The following is a 20,079-nucleotide window of genomic DNA, read 5'->3' on the forward strand; positions in this document are numbered from 1 at the left end:
CCATTTCATATTTTAAGATTAATGACTATTGAATATCCATTTAGAGGACCATTAAAACACACATCATAAGCAACAGAGATTAATTTCCAGGGACATTTTAATATCACTCCCAATAATGAGGTATGTGTAACAAACACACCACACAAAACACTCCTAAACTACAAATTTCAGGAAAACATGATGTATTTGCATTTCTGCTCCCGCTGAGTGTCAATGAGTGCGCTGACATTCATACAGATAATACTTCAAATCCCTGTTATGCTCTTATTAGAGACGGGCATTTGTGTATCTTCATATTCCATTCGCAAACACCCCTGTATACATGAGCACACCGCCTGTTTCCATGGCAACGGCTTTGCGGGAAAAACCAACGGCAAACATGTTTATACATGTACAATGCAGGACAGGCACTTGTGCATTCCAGGAATCTTAGTCAGCTTTCTCTTTATCGGCGTTAGAGCCCAGTCGGTTACTTATTCATTTACATTTCAGCCTCAGAAGCCTCAATTTTCTGCGCTGCTCTGATATAACACTTATTTGTCTTTCAGCCACGATAAAAGGACAAAAAAATGTAGATTTTTCCTTTAATCTTAAGCATGTGTGCCTGAATGGTTAGTGCACTCCTGCCAGCACTAAGGAGCTATACAAAAACATACATTTCAAGGCGATCCCGCTGCGGTACCTTTCAAACATTATGCCTCTGCTTTGTGTGCTAAGTTAGACTTTGTGTGTGTGTTCATGCCAGTATGTACAGCTGGTTTGTCTGCCGTGAGACAATGGTAGTAGAGCACTTATGTACCGCAAAGCTGAACCCCGTAAATCCTTTTACATGATAGAAATATGGCCCCTGCATCCTTTGGAAAGCTGACCTTGGATTCTTGTTTTGCGCTTAGCAGCAAGGATTAGAGGAAATCTTCCACAAACACACATTTTGCTCCAAGAGATCTGGGCCTATTTTGCCTCAGCTTTATTGCAAAAACGCAAAACAAGGCTACTTTTGAACTGCAATCTCTGGCTATTGACAGAAAGGGGAAATAACTGTGCAAGGGGGTGATTTTTCCCTTATCATTTTCTTTTCGTGTCAAAAGTAGGTCGAGCTCAAAGGCAAAGAAACTTACTGATATTCAGTTTTGTGAGAAGCAAATACTTTCCAAAAGTCAAGCTAAACTCCTGGGCAATGTGACCTCCCCATAAAGTAATGAAGAGTTTTTTTTTTCTTGTTTATCTGTGCTGCCATTTATGCCAAGAATGACTGATCTTTAGATGTGCTCTGGATAGCAGGATGGCATTTGGATTGAACATATAGTTAACATAAGTTGTCAACAACAACAACATAAAATCTTTTAGACTTTTGAAGCTCTGTTGGCTTTAAATAAGAGCTGTGTTTATAGCAACATGCATATTTTCCCCTGGCCTGTAGTGCTATTTATCCATCTTGACTTTTTTGGTGTGAGTTGTCAAGTTTTGGATATTAGCTGCAGACAAGTCTGCCTTGTCTCCAGTATAATGGGATGATTACTCAAGATAATCCAAGGACCAGTTTCATGTAGGAATGACTTTATTTCTGCAATGAAGTCTACCAGAACTGGAATCCACTGGGGCTTCTTTCTCATAATGAGGTCTGTGGTCTTGAGGAACAGGGTCATAATTTTTGGAAAGAGGCACTAGTTTTGAATTATTAAAAAAAAAAAAAGTTATGCTTAGAGCACCACAAGCCAAGTGCCATTTAGTCTCATTATACTGGAGAGAAGCCAGACATCTCTACAGTTGATATCTCCAGACCTCTGCAAGTCACACCAAAAGAAATCTAGATGGATAAATAGCACCACAGGCCATGGGGGAAAAAATATATATTTTTGATTTTGGTGTGAACTGTCCCTTTAAGGTCATTCTGCAAAGAAAGGGATGATGGTTGGGATGATGTTCACAGTAGAGAAGTTTACATGTTGCATGTGAACTTGGGTAACTGGAGTTGAACACAGATGCTCACACTGATCCCTCACCTCAGTCCACAGCATAGCATTCCATGGCAGCGGTGTTATGGCGGTTCCTTGTTAGACCATTAGTGCACAGCGTGAACAAGCTTTGGAACATCTCATAATCACTGAAGCGCACTTTACACTGAGGCTAAACACGAACACACAGCCGCTTTGATTACCCTTTCACACATTGTTGAGCTGTTTGAGCAGCTTATCTAAATGTAATGGATGTTATTTTAAAAAATATCACACTTGAAAACTAATGAATTCCTTGAGGGGCGGTTGTGGAGTTTACGAGGACACACCTTGAATTAAACGTGCAGTAGGGATTTTGGTTTCTGGCCGTTTAGAGTTCTACATGTTGCATTTCGTGTTTCTGAATCTTAAGAACACAGTTTCTTTCAAACCTGTTGCCTCCTGTCTGTTACAAGATGTTAATATTCCCCTCAACAACCCAAGCAGGAAGATAAGGACAGTAAAAGCCCTTGATAACTCGTATGCATTCAATGAAAGCTTACATGACACTGAGGCTCTGCAGCTAGAATACTGGAACAGGAATAAACAGTGGCGGCCCTGGCATATTTAATGCCTCAGGCAAGGTCATGAATGAAAGATTTTTATTTGTTACTGAGGTTAGGTTTGTCGAGTTTTCTTTTGCATGTTAAAGGTCAGGGATGCGGCACTTTTTTGTAACACGCTTACATATTGTGTGTTTGGAACATTTTTAAATAACCCAACCGCTGGAGAGCGGCACTTTATGACAAAACAAGCAAACAAACACGCCTCCTCAATCTATCAAGTCAGCTGAATACTCAACCGTGCACAAGTGGTGAGTAGGAGGGAAGAGCGACATATGTGGTAAAGCACATGACTTAAGGAGGGAACTTTCTTTGGAAATTATAATGTAGTAATAGACAAAAACAAAACTCTGCTGCAGAGAGGCAGCCGCTGACCACACTGGCCACCACCAGTGGGATTTAACTTATTACTTACTTTTACTTGGAGTTTCCTGCAATAAAACATTGTCTTGTAAAGCTTTGAAAAGTCATAACTTCCAGTTTATGCCAGTGGCAGAAGCTATTCGACCATAAAAACACGGTAGTACACAGCAAACTGCAGCCAGGGGCTAATTACACAATGTCTCAAAATTAATGTTGAAAATGTATGCTATTTCATGCCCTTTAAGTTCAGCAGGGGAAAAATATTACATGTTCTGGGTCATAAAAGTATTCAGCGAGCATGGAGATGTGCTGAATGTGGAAGTGCGTATCCTGAGGCGTGTTGACTGTACTGTACGAAGGTGGGGAAACCAACAGGATGTTTGCTCTCGTTCTGTGAGGCTGTGTTGTTGCAGATGTCACGACTTTGTAAAGCTGGAAAAATCACAATATATACAGCATTTTGCAACTGAAAATGAATGGCAATAACGACACATAAAATCCTGATTTGGGTGTTAAAAAAAATAGACATTAAGCCATTGCTTAACGGAAAATGCTCGGCTTAATTTTTAATCCTGTTTTGTTTGTGTTACTTTTATTTATTTGTTTTTATTTGTTTGTTTGTACCAAGGCTTCTCAAAGTCTGGGCCAAGGTCCAGATGCAGACCAAACAGAAAGTCAGTCCAGGCCCAGTCCATAATCTGTTGTTATATACATTATGAACATTTTATACTTTTAAATCAATTTTCTATACGTTTAACAATAAACACTGTAACAGGAGATCATTCACAGAGATCCTGTTCACAGATGAATGTGGTTTTAATGTGACTTATTCCCCTGATGTTGACATTGTCATGGCAACATTAACCGCTGGAGACACTGCTGCCAAGTTCACACATCAACTTTATACCAAAGAATTTACCATCAGCTCCTAAATCGCCTTTTCTCTAATGTATTTTTAACTATCCTGACTGTCTTGAACGTGAGTTGATAAAATGTTTAATTCATTTGGTTGTTCTGGACCTCAGATCTTTCATCAGATGTGGACCTTTCAGTGATTTAGAAGGATGAAATCCTCTGTATATGTGATGTTGGATGAATTCCTAATTTCTCAGCAGTATGGGTTGGAGGCATATGCCATCTGGAAAAAAAAAAAGAAGAAGAAATGGTGGTGGGATGTGCAACGCCTGCAGTAAGAAGAACGAAAACGTGGGGTTAATTAAAACAATGAGTCGTCTCAAACAATGTCGTGAATCTCATCAAGAGTTAACAGAACTTTATCTGTTAAATGATCCTGATCTGATCCGTCAGCCTTCAGACAAACAAATACTTCTCTACACCCCCTCCTTTTCCTTCAGCATAAAATCTGTGAACATCCACCTGCACATCAATGTTGAAGCTGTAAGTAAGCTGCAAGATTTTGGTATTGAAAGCGTTCTGGTTTCCGTTTGCCTGAGTCTTGCAGACCAATCATGTTTGAGTGGTTGCATGCAGATAAACAACCCATGTGAAGAAGAAAAGAGATGAATACCCTGGCCAAAATGTGTTTTTTAAAGAAATGTATCTGAATTCATACCTGTCTAAAGAGATTAACCTGTAGCCCTGTTCTCTAGTCTGAAGTTGCTAATTGGGCTGTAAATAATGACCTATTTATGGTTTGTGAGTTTCACCTAGATATACATTTTTTGTTATCTAGATATCAGCTGGCTGCACCAGATGCCCCAAAATATTGACCACTGGCTGTTATCTGCTGTTACTGCCGGTTTACCTCCATGAAACCAGGGCCTGTGTCATGATGTGTCAGTGGTATTTTTTCTTGTCAGTAAAGAAATATGAATGTTTCATTCAATATCAGTACACACATGCAGGTTTAGAGAGAAACTGTAAAGAACAGCTTAGTCAGACCATCTTATTTCTGCATTGCATTATGGTCTATGAAGGGCCATTTTGTTTTTCCTACTTGCAGTTTACTAGATATCAGGGCAAAATGGTGAGGCAGGAAAGAAGATTAGAAAAAAGGGACTGACGTTGACTGGGTGATGCAGATACAGATGAAAAGAAGTTTGTGTTATCAAACTATCACAGTCACACAGGAAATACAGTCCACTGACACAACGTTAAGGCTAAAAATACACCACCAAACAACATAATAAGCCAATAGGATGCAAGGTAGATCACCACAAGCTGTGTTTTTAATGGTGACGAATGTTTTGTTGTTGCATTTTCCTTTAATCTTTAGCTTTAACTATTGAGCATTTCTGATTAGATGGCGTGATGGAAACGGTGTCGGATTAAACGATACAACAGTCCTTCCTCTGTCTTTGTTTCCTTGTCAAAGTAAGTATTGCTGTCAAAATTGTTATTCGTCAAATCGCCTCTGAATGTCAGTCCAGGCAGCTATATCTTGTAAGGTATTTTGTTCTGAGAGCTCCTGCAGAGCTTACATGGATTCTCCTAAAATACCAATGAAGATTCCAGTGCAGCTTATTTGATTTTAAACAGTTGGTGTAAAGATATCCTTTGGTGGAATCAGAATATAATTATCTACTTTTGACAACTTGTATTGAAATCCGAGGGGTCCAACTGGAGGGAAATCGTCTCTAATTGGACAAAGAAGGAAGCACTGCCCTAAAGCATAAGAAAGCAATTATGTTGCAGGTGCCATAAACAGGATGCCTCACTCAACAGTTCTTTGAGGAGAAATTCATGAATTCCAGATCAATCAAAAACAGTCAGGGTGTCTAATGATGTGTACAGATAAATCCTGCATTTGACGGGGCAGCACGTTTGAAAAGCAGCCGCGGAGATGAAAAACGAGATGAAGCCGAGGCTAATTTTACCAACACGATGTTTGAAAGCCTGAATGTGGACTTTTAGCTCCGCTTTAAGATTCTCACACAGTTATTTCACAAAATAAGCCGGCGAAATCAGGGATGCTTTCTCAGCTCAAAAACAAATTAAGCCACTTTGACTCGCAGCCATTAACTAAATGTCAGTTCGGTGCATCTCTGTACGTTTTATTTTACAGTCCTCCCCTGTCTTGTCGACATGGATGCAGTTTCACGTAGTGGAGAATGTTCAGAAATCAAAGGTCAAGTTGTGGGGGTTTTGTATGCAAGATGGAGTGCAAGCCATCGAACAAGAACATTTCTCATTAGAGCTCACTGAGAGGTGTCCCTTCATTGTTCTTATGCAAATGATGAATCATTTTCTGATGCTGTACATGGCAGTTATTCTGTGCAGCAGAATATATAATCTGCGCTCTTAAGGCACAGTACAAGACTTTTGATATGTTTTACCCTGATGGAGAACAATGAAACTGACAACTGTTGAGCTCCGGCCTGCAGAAGTTGATATCAAATATTAGGTGATGAGTGTTTGGCTTTTTTTTTTTTTTATAATTCATAAAATATAAGCTAATTGTTCACACACTAGATGGCTTGTTTGACTATGTGTCAAATTATGATGATTAAAAAACAAGGTGATAATGTAAGTTTGAGAAGTGTGAGCTCCCGGTGCTCCGAGGCGTTTATAGTGATTTTTAAATGGATTCGATAATCCAGGAAAAGGAAGCTTCCAAATGACCGTCACAGATGCAGAACAGAACGGTCTGGTGAGATGTAGATGCACCAGTGACACTCTACTTAAAAATATTTGGTTGCACTTTATTTTACAGTACACTTATAAGGCCAAAGTTATAGAGGTACAGGAATGTTTTGTGTAAGACTGCACAGACCTATTTTAATAGGGCATTTTAATGATTTTAATACAGTTATGTTGTAATATGTCCCTAATTATCCTTTAATATAGTAAAATAAGGGTCCAATAAAAAGTTCTAATCCTGTCTAATAAAGAATATATTATTTCTAGTTTTTGTCTCATTCCATACAAAGGAAAGCTTGTTGTGTGTTATTAGTGCTAATACTAAAATAAAGTGCGACCTAGTATTGCTGTTTGTTAACATGTTATTAATATGTAAGTTGGCTCAACCTCCCTGAGTCAATGCATGAGAGAGAGAGAGAAAGAACAGCAGTGGTCAAGACAGATAGAGAGTGAATGAAGTGAGGGAGCAGCACTGGCAAGAACAAAGCAGTGAATCAGAGAATTAAAACATTATTTTGTGATTGTGTGATGTTCTAAAGCACAAATAAACATGCCAACAGCTCTGCACAACGCCAGATTTTGTGAATGCAGCTGAAGCGATCCCCTGGGTGTACGCATGTGTGTTCCTCTCTCTGCAGCTCTCACAGACAGAGAGCAGCTGAGAGATGGAGACGGCGATGGAACCGTTGGTCGCTATGTTTTAATAGAGTCACGACCTGTTAATGGTCGGAGGCTAGACTGGCCAAAAAACGTCAGAAACCTGCATAGTGTGCTCTTAAATCGGGGTTCTCAAACTCAAATTGGCTTGAGGCCACTGATTGTCATCTCATGGGCGGCGCTTTAATGTTCAAGTAATGAAAGAAAGCTAATATTCCTGAAAATGTTCCTTTTTTGTTTCATGAAATGTTTTGAAGAACCTAAGCCAGTCTAGTTGGACTGCAGGAGGCAGCTTTAAATGTTAAATTATGACCAAAACAAGAGTACAGAGCGACACAAAAATACTTGATATTACAGAGAGTTTCTCTCATACATATCGAGCGGATCAGATTGTAGTATGAGTCAAACATGCAGATTTACCAGATACATTTGAATTTCAGTGGTGTTGACCTGACGACACTCCTTCAAAACAAATTTAAAATCATTTTTTGCACCTCATTTGTATTTCCTTGTCATTTTCAACAAAATCGTCTGCTGAATTTATATATGTGATTAATGCGATTAATAAATTCAAATCTGTGCATAATTTTTTCATGTTCTCAAAATAAATGTTTTTATCTGTTTATTCGCTGTAATATCACAGTTCTGTTTCCATACCAATAACCCTCATAAAAACAACAACAAAAAAAACAGCTTGTCACTCACTTTATCCTCCAAAGATTGAGACACCACATCCAGAATGCTCTATTCAGTCAGAGGCATGGTAAGCATGGCTATTTTCCCTGTTGGCACCTTATGGCAGCGCTGAAAATACAATAAAAAAAAAAAGAAGCCCCACAAGCTCGCCTGCACGTCTCATACATCTTCAGTCATGCGGAAGGCCGTCCGTCAGTTTTACTGCACATCGGCTTCCTCTCAACGCAGCATCGATGACTGATGGCCCTTAGTGCAACTAGATAACTACGGCAAGGGATGATAAAAATGTGAAAACACACATCCTAGACAGGAAATTGGCCATTTTGGAGCAATTGACACAGAGGAGCTGAAGTGATGGCACTTCCTGTAATGCTGCTCCCTTGAAAAGCAGAGATGTCTGGTTTTCCGGCGGGAGATGGCTACAGTCCACTGGACATATTACTGAGGTACACTAACCTTATAGATCTCATTCATTTTTTTTCTTCTTAGCTTTTCCTTCTATTTCAGCTTTTACACAGTCAAACCTAAGATAGGATAAGCCTGTCATGAAAAAAAGTTTCAGTCAATATCCTGGCAATCAGCAGCAAAAAGAATCAATAGAAACGAGTTAGGGAAAGCTGTGTTAATATGAGGAGGAGTCATCAGAAGAGGTGTGATTAAACAACAGCTTGGTAAAAGCAGGGTAAATGAGGAAAAGTGAAGTCCCATGAAAATTGATTGCTGGGGCTTAATTGTCAACGCAGTTCCAAAGAGACATATGAAATGATGATTCAACTCAGCTGCATTTCGGCCTGTTGCTCTTAAAGAAGAAATCTGTAACATATTTACTCTGATAAATTATGAAAATGGCCATGTTATGTCATCAGAGGTCAAGGAAACGTTGAATTGAAATACTTGCTTCTCTGGCATCAGTGCTGCAGTTGCAGAAATCTTTATTCCAGGCTTGAATAACTGTTTTTGTTTGCCCTTTTCGTGTCAGTCAGAGTTTAAATTAACACCGAATGTTTGCTGAATGAGTTAGTGTCTTTTTAAAAAATCATTAATAATCTTGTAGAAGGAGTAGATGTGTATGACAGTAAGACTGAACAAAATGTTAATGGAGTCTGGCAGGCAGCAAGACAAGCAGCCGCTTAAATCAAAGGTCAAAGTGTGCATTTCCAGAGCAGCGGGCTTTTATTTTCAAGGTAACACGCTTAACTTCACATTGAGAGATAACGGAGAGCGATAAACAGCTGATCAACTTACAGCGTAGGACTCGACGACGCTTGTTATTGTCAATTTATGATGTTGCACGCTACTGCAGCCTGCAGAGCTTCCCTCAGAGTCTGAGGAGGAGAGGACGGGGGGGAAACAACTCACTTCAACCATAGATTGAAGATTTAATAGGATTTCAACCTATTTAACATACAGTCTATGGCTCCAACTCACGATTTGGACTGCTGTGCACATTTTTGCATGTGTAATTACTACATATTGCTCCTTTCATCTCATATCTTAAACTGTAATCTTTCTTCTTATATGTGCCACATGTCTGAAATAGTGAATTGAACTGAACTGAGTTGATTGATGATAATGATGATAATGCTACAGCTGCTCTGCAGGGGTTATAAGCACATTATAGAGGTCAACAGTTTAACCTTTTTTATGCAGTGCAATCAAGGAATTACATACTATCGCTATAATCAGACATGAATAATGGTAATCATACCAATTGAACTCTGGAAGGCTGTTTATCCACTGGTGCTCAAACGTGCTTTACTGGATCAGGTTGCAAAAAGATATTTTTATCGCTGATATAAACCTCGATCACGTGGTAAAATTTCAATCTCCCTTAGTTGTAGCCAGCACAGATAGTCTGTATACAAGTGGGTGTAAAAATCACTTCATTGCTGATTAATAATTCATTTGTGTGTTGTCAGAAAGTGTTACTGGTCTAATGCTTATCAAATTGCATTACCTCGGAGACCAGAGGATTGCATTGCTGGGGATGATTTTCTTATTGACCGACCATAAATAAAATGTTCTGCTGTTGATTAGGCAAGGCAACTTGAAAAGCAACTTAATCACAGCGAAAATAAGTTAATTTATGTCATGTTCAGCGCACAATTTAGATTTAATTTCTATGCCAAATAAAAGGCACTTTAATAAATGCAGTGGCTCACAGAGATAAATTAAAACACTCTGGAAGCTTTTGCTAAAACACACATCCAACAGCAAGTACAGTGGTTGAACATTAAGGTAAAATCAATCTTGTCTCTCAGAAATGCAACAGCAAATTTCTTGTGAAGGAACTGTAGTGTCGCTTGGATTACATTTTGCATCAACATAATGACAGAACTTTGTTAATTAGTGCGTCTGACAAGCTGCAAAAGTGTTGATCAGTACTTAACGGATTTCGCATGTTTCTGTTTCACTTTCTGCTCTTGCAATATCTTGCGGCATCTGCTTGTGCATTTAATTCAATTAAAACATTCAATTAGAACATTACAAAACTTTCTGTGGTTATGTTTTTGCACTCAGAGCACTTTGTTGAAGTTAGGGGAAGATGTTGGTTTAAAACTGTCCACAATGACTTGAAGCATGAGAAATGTGATGGCAGACATAGTCAGATCCTTTACTAAAGTTGAAGTACAAATACCACAACGTGAAAGTCCTGTGTAAAAGTATGTATTATTAGGAAAATTTAATTAAAGTTAAAGTACTCATTTTGCAATAGTGGATTAACTTTGGTGATTTTGATTCCCGCTAATTCTAGCCACGCTCAAGACTTAAAACCGCTGTGTATATATAAATTTGTAAATGCAGCACTTCCTACACTAGAAAAAAAAACTCTGCCTCTGAACACAGTCTTTGCAGCAATTACACTTCTCATCGCAACACAGAGTTCAGTGTGCGGCCACCTGCTTGACAGTCTCTTCGGAAGCCCCTGCATTCTGAAGGATGCTTGGGTTGACATGTATAGCGCAGTAATGTTGATTGACACTAATTAACTCAGATAAGAGCAGGAGATCAGATGTTTCAGCATTTAAACAGTTTGCTCTGACCGCTGTGAGATGAGTCGGCTTTGTTAAGCCCCTGTTGAAGGCATCCGCACGGTGTTGCATGTGAGACGGTGTCATGTTGTTTTCTTATACTTTCCTTAAGTTTGCTAATTGTTCGCCGCTCTAAAAAAATGTGTCAGACAAGGAATCCAGAGCATTACAGCTCGCTGAAGTTAGAAATGATGTTGGATTTTCCCCACTAAACTCAAATTCTGTGCGCCGCGTGCTGATCAGCAGGAACGTCTCATAATTCGGGCAGTGCAATAATACTCACAGGCTGTAATTGCTGGCCTGCTGATTCCAAAGAGCTGCTGGAGCCTGCTTACTGTGCAGAAGGCGGGAGGCTGGAGGTGTGAGGTGGGTAACGTCTCCCTTTAATCCACATACCCTCACAGCATTCCCTCTTCAATTCTCAGCCACCTGCAAGAACCAAGCAACAGCAGAAACCTTACTCCTGAGCTAATAAATCAGACAGTCAGGTAATTAACTTTAAGGATTTGTCTTAACATCTATTCCTGAGTTTTCAATGTGCAAATGAAATGTCTGAAGAAGTAAATTATAACAGCATATACAGAAACTCTTTATTCAAACAACAGCAATAAATCATTTTGCTCTATAAAAAGACACATTTTAATGAGGCATCATCATATTGTGTGAGTGCATGTAGTCTTCATTTCCTCTGTTGAATTAAAGGACAACATTTACTTGATTAAGTTGCTAATTAATTATGTTCCAGAAAGACAGAAGCATTTTCAAAGACATATATAACATTTTGTTCATGTTTTATATAAATAGTTTATCACACATTTTATATTCTTATATTCGTTAAGGTTTTTATCGTGTAATTGATTCTGAGTGAGTGATCACCAGACCTTCAGTTTGTCCACAGCTAATCTGGAATACTACCGGACCGATTAGCCTCATTGTTTTTGTGCACATTCATGACTGTTTGCTCAAAGACCTTCTTGAAAAACTCATTGGACTCAAAGATGAACTGATCAAATTTTGGTGGTCAAAGGTTGAACATCACGGTCGCTGTGACCTCATGTTGGTCCCATTCTCGTTAACACGATATCTCAAGAACGGGTTGAGGGAATTTCTTCATACTTGGTACAAATGGCCGCTTGGATTCAAAGATTTACTGTCTAGATTTTGGTGGTCAAAGGTCAAAGTCATGATGATTCCACTAAACGCATTTTGGCCAAGCCTCAATATTTCATACGTTTATTATGACAAAATTATACACAAACGTCTACTAGGATAAAATGATGAGGTGATTATATTTTATATCCAAAAAGTCAAAGGTCAGCTTCTTGTACCCCTCTGTAAAAACAGTCTCCAAGTGAAGACATTTTGCCAAAAAAAGAACACTTAGTACCTTTTATTAAATCCATTCAAAGTTACAGATCATTATAGTGGTAAGTTCCACATTCAATTCCTTCAGAGTCTTGGTTGTAAACTGCAGCTTGGCTGGTTGGCAGAGACATACAACTGCAAAGCAGTAATTCAGTTTTTTGACTGCTGTTTTATACAACCATTAACAGTTCACTCTTCTTAACTGGTCACTATGGGACAACAGTGATAAAAAAAAAAAACTGCTTTAGTTTGAAATCTTGTTTCAACTCGGTATGTGGGGGTCATGTTAATGTTGGCGGATCCTTACAAATCTCTACTGGTTGCATGTGGCAGTTGTGGTGGCACTGCAGTAGGTGCTTTCCCATCTGTTGCCTGGAGGGGATCTGAGGTCCACTGAGTGCACTCTGCTAGTTATTGTTTGATTTTCTGTACAGCCCCATGAGAAATAGTTTGTGATACTGGGCTGAAATAAACTTGCACTCGAATTGACTCTGACTTGACATCTTTCAGTGGGTGTTCTTACTGAAAGACCTCATTAACTTTACCATTAAGTGGTAGTATTGTAATTGAGGACACCAACTACTGCCCACTCACTTCCTCAGTGTCTTGACCTGTCTCATGCTGTAGAACTCTGTGTCGATGTGATTTTCATGTTTGCAAATTACACTTATATGCAATATCTTAAAGGTAGAATCAGTAAGTTTTTTTTCTGAGCAGTTCATAAATGCATCCAAAAGATAGTTTATTGTCTAGTGTCATTCTCAGGACGTCTAATATGGATGTTATAGGTTGCTAAAATGTCCTGAACACGGCAAAATAATGAAAAACACAGGCAGAGGGCAGGGTCTCTGTAGATACAGCCACTACCACACACTTCTAGTGCATGCACTTTTTTTTTTGCATATTATGCCTTTAATTTGAAATACTGTATGTATGCAATGAAACTTTTCTTGAAACACTGAACTGATTTTCTGTCAGCTTGGATGCAGCAAAAACAAGCTGTAAATACAGCACTGACATATTATCACTTTCAAGCGACCTTGTCAGCAGACAATTAGTTATTTACACATCCAGCAGGTACGACCTTTCTGGACATCTGATAAATAAAAGTCAAATATTCACTAGATTTAGCTCCGTTTTTGTCTCCACCAACTCCTGAGGGAAATATTGGGCACATTAGCAGCTGAATGCTCCACTGTTTACACCACCTAGTCGCTAACTGTGTCTGTATTTCAAATACAAAGGTATTATGATACTGACTTATGTCAACCTGAACAGTTTACTGTGGTTTAGGTAATTCCTGGTTTAAACAATCAACTTGAATACAAGTTCATAGTTTTCCTGCAAGTATGTCCTCATTCCTAAAGATGAGGCAAAATTAAAAAAATAAGAGGTTTAAACAAAAATTGACATTTACTATTATAGATGTGACCTATCATTCATTGTAAGACCATATTTACATGTGCAGCAACTTTAAGAAGCTTTTTGCATAAGAGTACAACAGTATTTCAGCTTTGCTTTTTCATTTCACATCTCGTCTTGCTGCCAGTAATAACCACATGCTCCATTTCCCTCTCTGTGGGTGAGAGACGATCAGACTTTGGAAATGCCAGAGAGATCTCGAGTGTTCAGGGGTTGCGGATGCCACTGTTAATTTGTTCCTTCATTAGAGAAAATAAATAACAAAAGAGCCTCTGGTGAAATTATTAATATTCACATTTCCAATAATTGATTTTGTATTACAGCATTTTACACCAGCGGCTACTTGAACCGCCTCATGAAAAGTTTGGTCAGTGATAAAGAAAGAATTACACATTTACACCCAAAAACTCAGAAGCTGAGACCATTTGTCATGACTTTCACAATCACAAATTCCCATAATATCATTATACCAGCTGAGCTCCAGTTATCAGCAAACAGCGCAAAAAGGCAACGGCCACCAAATGGCCTGGCAAACATTTGATCTTCCACATTTGATACGTACACACAGAACTCGCTGATGCATTTAAATCCGAAGGGATGAACTTCCCTTTGATTTCCTGGCTGGGAAAAGTAAGACCTTGGATCCAAAGCAAAGTGTTGGAGCATCTGTGCCGGAGTAATTTGTCTGCAGAGTTGTTGGCAGTGATAGAGACACCTTGTTCTTCCTCTGCAAGATGTTCTACATCTCATCTGCCTCATTACTGGCAAAACAAATAATTTCATGGTATGATATTTGGTTTCAGATTATTTACTAGCATCTGTGTTACAGCTTAAATGTCACATTATTGGCGACATAGTTTGGCAGCGGCTGCAAACATACAGCTGCAAATTATGAACTCTAAATACATGAGATTTGCACAGATGAACAATATAAATATTTGGCATTTATCGCAGCTAACATTTTGACTGATTGGTATCATATAAATGTGGAAATGTATTATCAATTGAATATTACTGGATCCCTGTTGTAGATTTATAAAGCATAATACAGCCATTTTTTATTGAAGTTGCAGCAAGCAATTCTAGAGAAATATTGTTGGTTGGTCTCATTCCCAGGTCATCAAATACTAATGTTTTAATACTGAGACTCAACTATTTTACAAATCTGTGGTGCCAAAATGAGTTTTGAAGTTGGGGAGCATCCAGATTTGACACAGCGTTAACAGGCCAGTGAAAGAATGAGGTGTGGTTGATCGGCATATTTGCAGACGTCATGGCCAAAATCAGGAGACCAAACCAGTATCTGGGGATCTTCCATCAGGAAATGGTTCATTTCAAAGACTGTTTTCCTGCATTCTAGTAAATTTATGGAGTTACTTTGTTGCCCAAATGTGGATTCAGGAGGGGGCATTGAAAAATGGGACCCTCAGGAGAATTGGGTCGGTTGCAGCATTTACAAACAGCAACACTGCATGAAACGTAAATGAAGGAGACACGTTGTTCAAAGACAGTGGATCCCAATTTCAGAATTATAACAATATATTATTCTCATATATTTCTGATTGATTACTGTATATCTGAGGTGCTTTCCCACATATAACCTGATGATAAAAAGGCAGTTCATCTTCTGACAGCTTGGCAGCTAAGTTGAGATATTAACCAAAGAAGAGCTCAGATAAATGACAGTGATTCAATGATTTGATTTTTCAGATTGCTAGTAGAGCTGCTCACCTCCAGGGGCAGTTCTAGCATCGCAGTTATGAATTTGGTTTACACTGTGCAACAAAATTGACAGCGGTGTGAGAGCTGGTGAAGGTGAAATTGAGTAAGCTGCAGAGTTTTGCAGCCCTGCACTGCCAAGATGTGCTCATGAGACATATAGTGAAATGACCACATGTCCAGAACCCCTGAAATTCTTGTTGTCCCTGTTATTCAGGCGCCAGTGTTACCACCCTGTCGTTGGCCACAGTCTCCTATGGACAGGCTAAATTTTCTTAAGCCTGAAAGCAAAGCCAAGAGGAGGAGCAGAAGTCTAGTTTCCTCTCAGACCACTTGAATCACATCATGCATCAAGGTCATTATGGAACTTTTGCCCAGTGACACTAAAGATAAACTGCATACCCCAACTGTAATTAGGATGGTTAAAATTTATGTATGAGCTGCTTTTGGCAACATTCAAGAACCTCTAATGCCTGTGTGGAGTATGAACTGGTAACCCCTCACACACACAGAGGGACACAAACACAGATAGTTGCCATTAAAAACTAATGAATTCAGTCACTTCTAATGAGATTTATTTGACATATACAGTAAATGCATGAAGCTATAAATAATGAGGAACAGCAATGCGATCTGCTAAACATGCATCTTGCAAATAATGCAGGGGGATGGTATAATAATAAGTAAATGGCTTTTTAGTGGCTTGTATGGTTGGTTTGCTGGTCACTGCAGCAGTTCCCTCACAGCGTGGACATAAACAAGTTGAAGTATGCTGGGAAAGTGCTTGCTGGGTCAGTTAGCTTCCAAACAGCAGTGAATAAATGAATTAGACCAAAGTATGCAGTGTTATTTATGAGCCGAACCCACAGTTCTGTGCAGAAGTGAGCTGAATCATCAGTGGTGGACAATTCATGAGGTCAAATCCTGGGGTCACGGAAAATCAGGTCATGAACTCAAAGGTAAAAATTTACTGTGACATATACAACAATGCTATGTACAATTATACAGTCAGATTCAGTCTCTGCATTTAACCCATCTTAGTATTATGAGCCAGTGTGCAGCCGCTGTGCCGCGCCCAGGGAGCAACTCCTTCTAAGCCAGCTCTTTGGTCAGGGAAACTGACTGGAGAATTAACGTAGCATGCATGTTTTTGATGTGGAGGAGACCTTAAGGATATGGAAGAATGCCATGCAGGCACAGGGAGAACATGCAAACCCTGCACACAAAGGCCATGGCAAAAATGCTCACCACTGTGCTACCATGCCACCCTATGCAGATGATGCCTTTTTTTTGACCTATAATTCACTTTTGTACCAGAACATGTGTCATTACAAACTATGTGATGTGATGTGAAAAATTGTGTTGTTCTAAATATAGAATCCTTGCGGCTATATTTAAGCATTAATGACATTACTTGCTGAAATAGCAAACATATTATGCCTGGCTTCCCTTTGATAATGCACAATAAGCTGCTTGAGTGAAACCTGGAAGTCAGCTCCCCATCAAAACTGCTGCTGGCTATTTTAAGAGTGAAGCAGAGCCTGGTATGGGAATTGGCCCATTGTTTCCCCACTTGAAAGCTGTCAACTTGGGCATGCAAAGATTATTCCTGCTACTCCGTCACATTGACGGGACCCCCGAGAATATCACCGTTACTGCTGCTGCCCTGCAACCACCACGGCATGCAGAGTAGCAAGTCGCTTCTAGTACTGAGAGGGCATGGATTATCTCTTACAAAGTCTGACAAAGCAACATATTCCATCAGGATGACGGTCTACCTCGACTGGTTTAATAATTAAGTTTTATTGGACTTTATGGAAGCATAAGAATAATGTAGTGCATAATGTGTGTGTAGTGTGTAAGTGAGTGAGAGTGAGCGGTAGACTGAGAGTGATGGCGATGCCCTGTGGAGTAGAAAGCTGTCAGTCTGACAGTAAATGTACAGTACCAATTATAGTGTGTCAGCTTATAAAAGCTGCAGCTTCTCAAGATCAAGAAGTCTCATCTGTTATTTCTCAACTGCTGGAAAAGTAAAGAAGGTTAGCCCTGAAGTAAGCTGTGCAGAAAAGGCAAACATTTCGCTAATGCTAGCATTGCACCTTTACAACATTGGTTCTGGTGTGATCGTATCCCTTTCAGAAGTTTGTAATCCAGCCTTGAACTTTTTTGAAGATGTGGTAAAATAAACCCACGATCCATAATAACTGATATCAAATGTCTAACTTTTCCATGTTGAAAACAGTTGCTGTTGATAGCACGTTGTTCGGCGCCCACTGGTAATTCAAAGACGCCTTGGGTTGAGTCTGTCGACCAATCAGAGGCTGGGCGTGCAGGCTTGTGTGTTACAGCGCTGATCCATAGATGTATTAATAGATTCATGCACTGATCTCAACATGAATTTAACCTTCCAAAATAAAATTTGCGGTGATGACGTTAATAAACTCAAACCTGCGGAAGGCATCACATGACCACTATCCCTGGAAATGCGCCGTCAAAACACATGGTCATGGTCTTATTTCAGGCAAATATGTAAAAAAAAAAACTTGACCACTTCAGTGTATTATCTGGTGGTATTAATAGTTTTTGAGGCAGAAGAACCATTTCAACATAAATGAGCTCTATAATGAACATCAAGTCAAACACTCATGCAACTTAAACTTCACCACTGCTGCGAAGATGAAAGGCCAAGTTCAGCCTGTGATCTGTCGCTGTCTGTCTGAACATCCCCATTAAAATTCTATTTTACAATTCTTCACATTATAAACAACGTTAAAGCAAGTCATTTGGGGTTTTCAAAGTCATTCTATTAAGCTGAGATCAGCTTCAATAATCTCTTCGCGTTCAGAGGCTGCAGAGACTCCAGCAGAAGGCTGGTACGGTGTGTGCCGAAATGTTAGATACGGTCGCCCTAATAAACTCAGTGATCACTCAAAGTTCAAAAGCAAAACTCCAGAAAAGCTCTTACTCACTTGGTGTGAGATTTCAGATGTATTATTCAGGAGATTTTTGTCTTTTTTTTTTTCAGTGAGAGCCGCATTTCACCACGGCAAATTGCTGAAGGTAAATCCATCATATGCTGCCGTCTCTACCAGTATTTCATCCAGAAGTGTTTGGGATAAAGTATGAATCTGAAAGTGTTCTCACACTCTTTGGGCTTTCACTAGGAATTTTGTCCGAGATTTTAAATGTCGCAGCAAACCGTTTATTGAGTCTTAGTTCAGCGGATTACTTGTTAGAGCGCAGCACAAACTTTGCATCTTCGTTTTTTTAATCTTTTGAAGTATTTCCACACAAAGCCTGTTGCAGAAATCGTGTTGTGTTTGTCTAATTCAAATGGTAAAGCCACAAATTACTGTATTATTTGCATTGACAGTCAGAAGTGTTTGAATTCATGGTGCTTTGTGCTTCAGTTAATTAAAACACTAGGTGTGCTCAGCTGGTAACACACAGGAGCAACAAAAGACACACTGCACCTCATCATGTAAATTAAATATTAAGAATAATATAACATGCTACAACTTTATTTGTGGTCTTTTCAAACAGCAATTAAATTTCGTAGTCTATTAAAATTTTACAACAGCTCTTCCTTAGGATTGGAGGGTTGTTGCACCCCCATCTTTAACTTTGCAGGGGCCCCTTTGTAGATGGTTGAGACCAAAGGCAGCGAGGATGCTTAACTGACATTTTATGAACACAGAGTCCGAGGGGATAACAGGATTCAGACAATAACCTAAAAAACAAGCAGCTTCTCCTTTGACAACCTTGGGATAATCACAGCTAAAACATAAAAGCACACACATTTAGGCTAAATAGAAACTGAACCCCATCTAAAAAACAGGGTACTGGGGAGAGAGAGAGGATGAGTCACGGATAAACACCATCTGCACAGCATTTAACTTTTAAACATTTAAAACGGTGAATGGGGAACCGAACAAAATGGAAAACAAGAGCATGATAGATGGCGGGGGTCTTGTGTAAAGATCCTAACAGTAAGCTTGACATAAAAGTAATTTCAAGGGGAAGTATGAAAAGATATATAACATAAGTGTATGCACAAGTGAATTACGCAGCAGCAGCAGCAGCAAAGCCTCTGGGAAGGAAAAAATAAAAACTTCTATCATGTGCTAGCATGATTTTACAAATCATCTCCGTGAGCAGAAGTCTTTGCTACTGATAGCTTGGGACTTTCCTTTTTTTTCCCCCCCTGTGTCTGTGACAAGATTAGGCTATCTCTCCTTGTGCACATGGATGACTGACTCCTTGGGGCCGGTCGCATCTCTCTTGCACCCCCTCCCTCCATCCCAAGGCAGAAAACATTTCTATTTTCAACAGGATTAGCTCTCACCACAAGCCACCTGTCAGGCAAAAGCATCACCCGTGTGGCACACGGCCCCCCAAGGCACACAGCAGAACATATCGTGGCCTCAGTGACTAACAGGGATCCTGGGGAGTTTACCTTACAGTGGCGCGCACAGTGGGTAACGTCATACCCACGTCTGTGTGACATCTTTCAACCTCCCGTCTAAAACATTAACCACAGAGGAGTTTTGGTCTTTCAAACAGTAAATAAATCTGTGGCTGGGAGAGAAAAGTACGCACAGTCCTGCAGCAGATTTAACATTAACTTAAGAGGATGGATTGGTTCAATATCACATAGTCTAAAATTGC

At 39.5% G+C, this 20,079-nt stretch overlaps 1 protein-coding gene across 1 annotated transcript in view; it reads right to left on the reverse strand.

The window, feature by feature from the left end:
* Positions 1-20,079, reverse strand: part of lingo1a (leucine rich repeat and Ig domain containing 1a) — a 177,262-nt gene that overhangs the window by 75,971 nt on the left and 81,212 nt on the right. Inside the window, exon 2 of the mRNA XM_084734747.1 lies at positions 11,189-11,334. The gene's annotated coding sequence lies outside the window, so the exon portion shown is untranslated. The remainder of the gene's footprint in view (positions 1-11,188; positions 11,335-20,079) is intronic.

This window comes from Lutjanus erythropterus, chromosome 13 (genome assembly GCF_056507025.1).
Source record: "Lutjanus erythropterus isolate fLutEry1 chromosome 13, fLutEry1.hap2, whole genome shotgun sequence".
Taxonomy (NCBI): Eukaryota; Metazoa; Chordata; class Actinopteri; order Lutjaniformes; family Lutjanidae; genus Lutjanus; species Lutjanus erythropterus.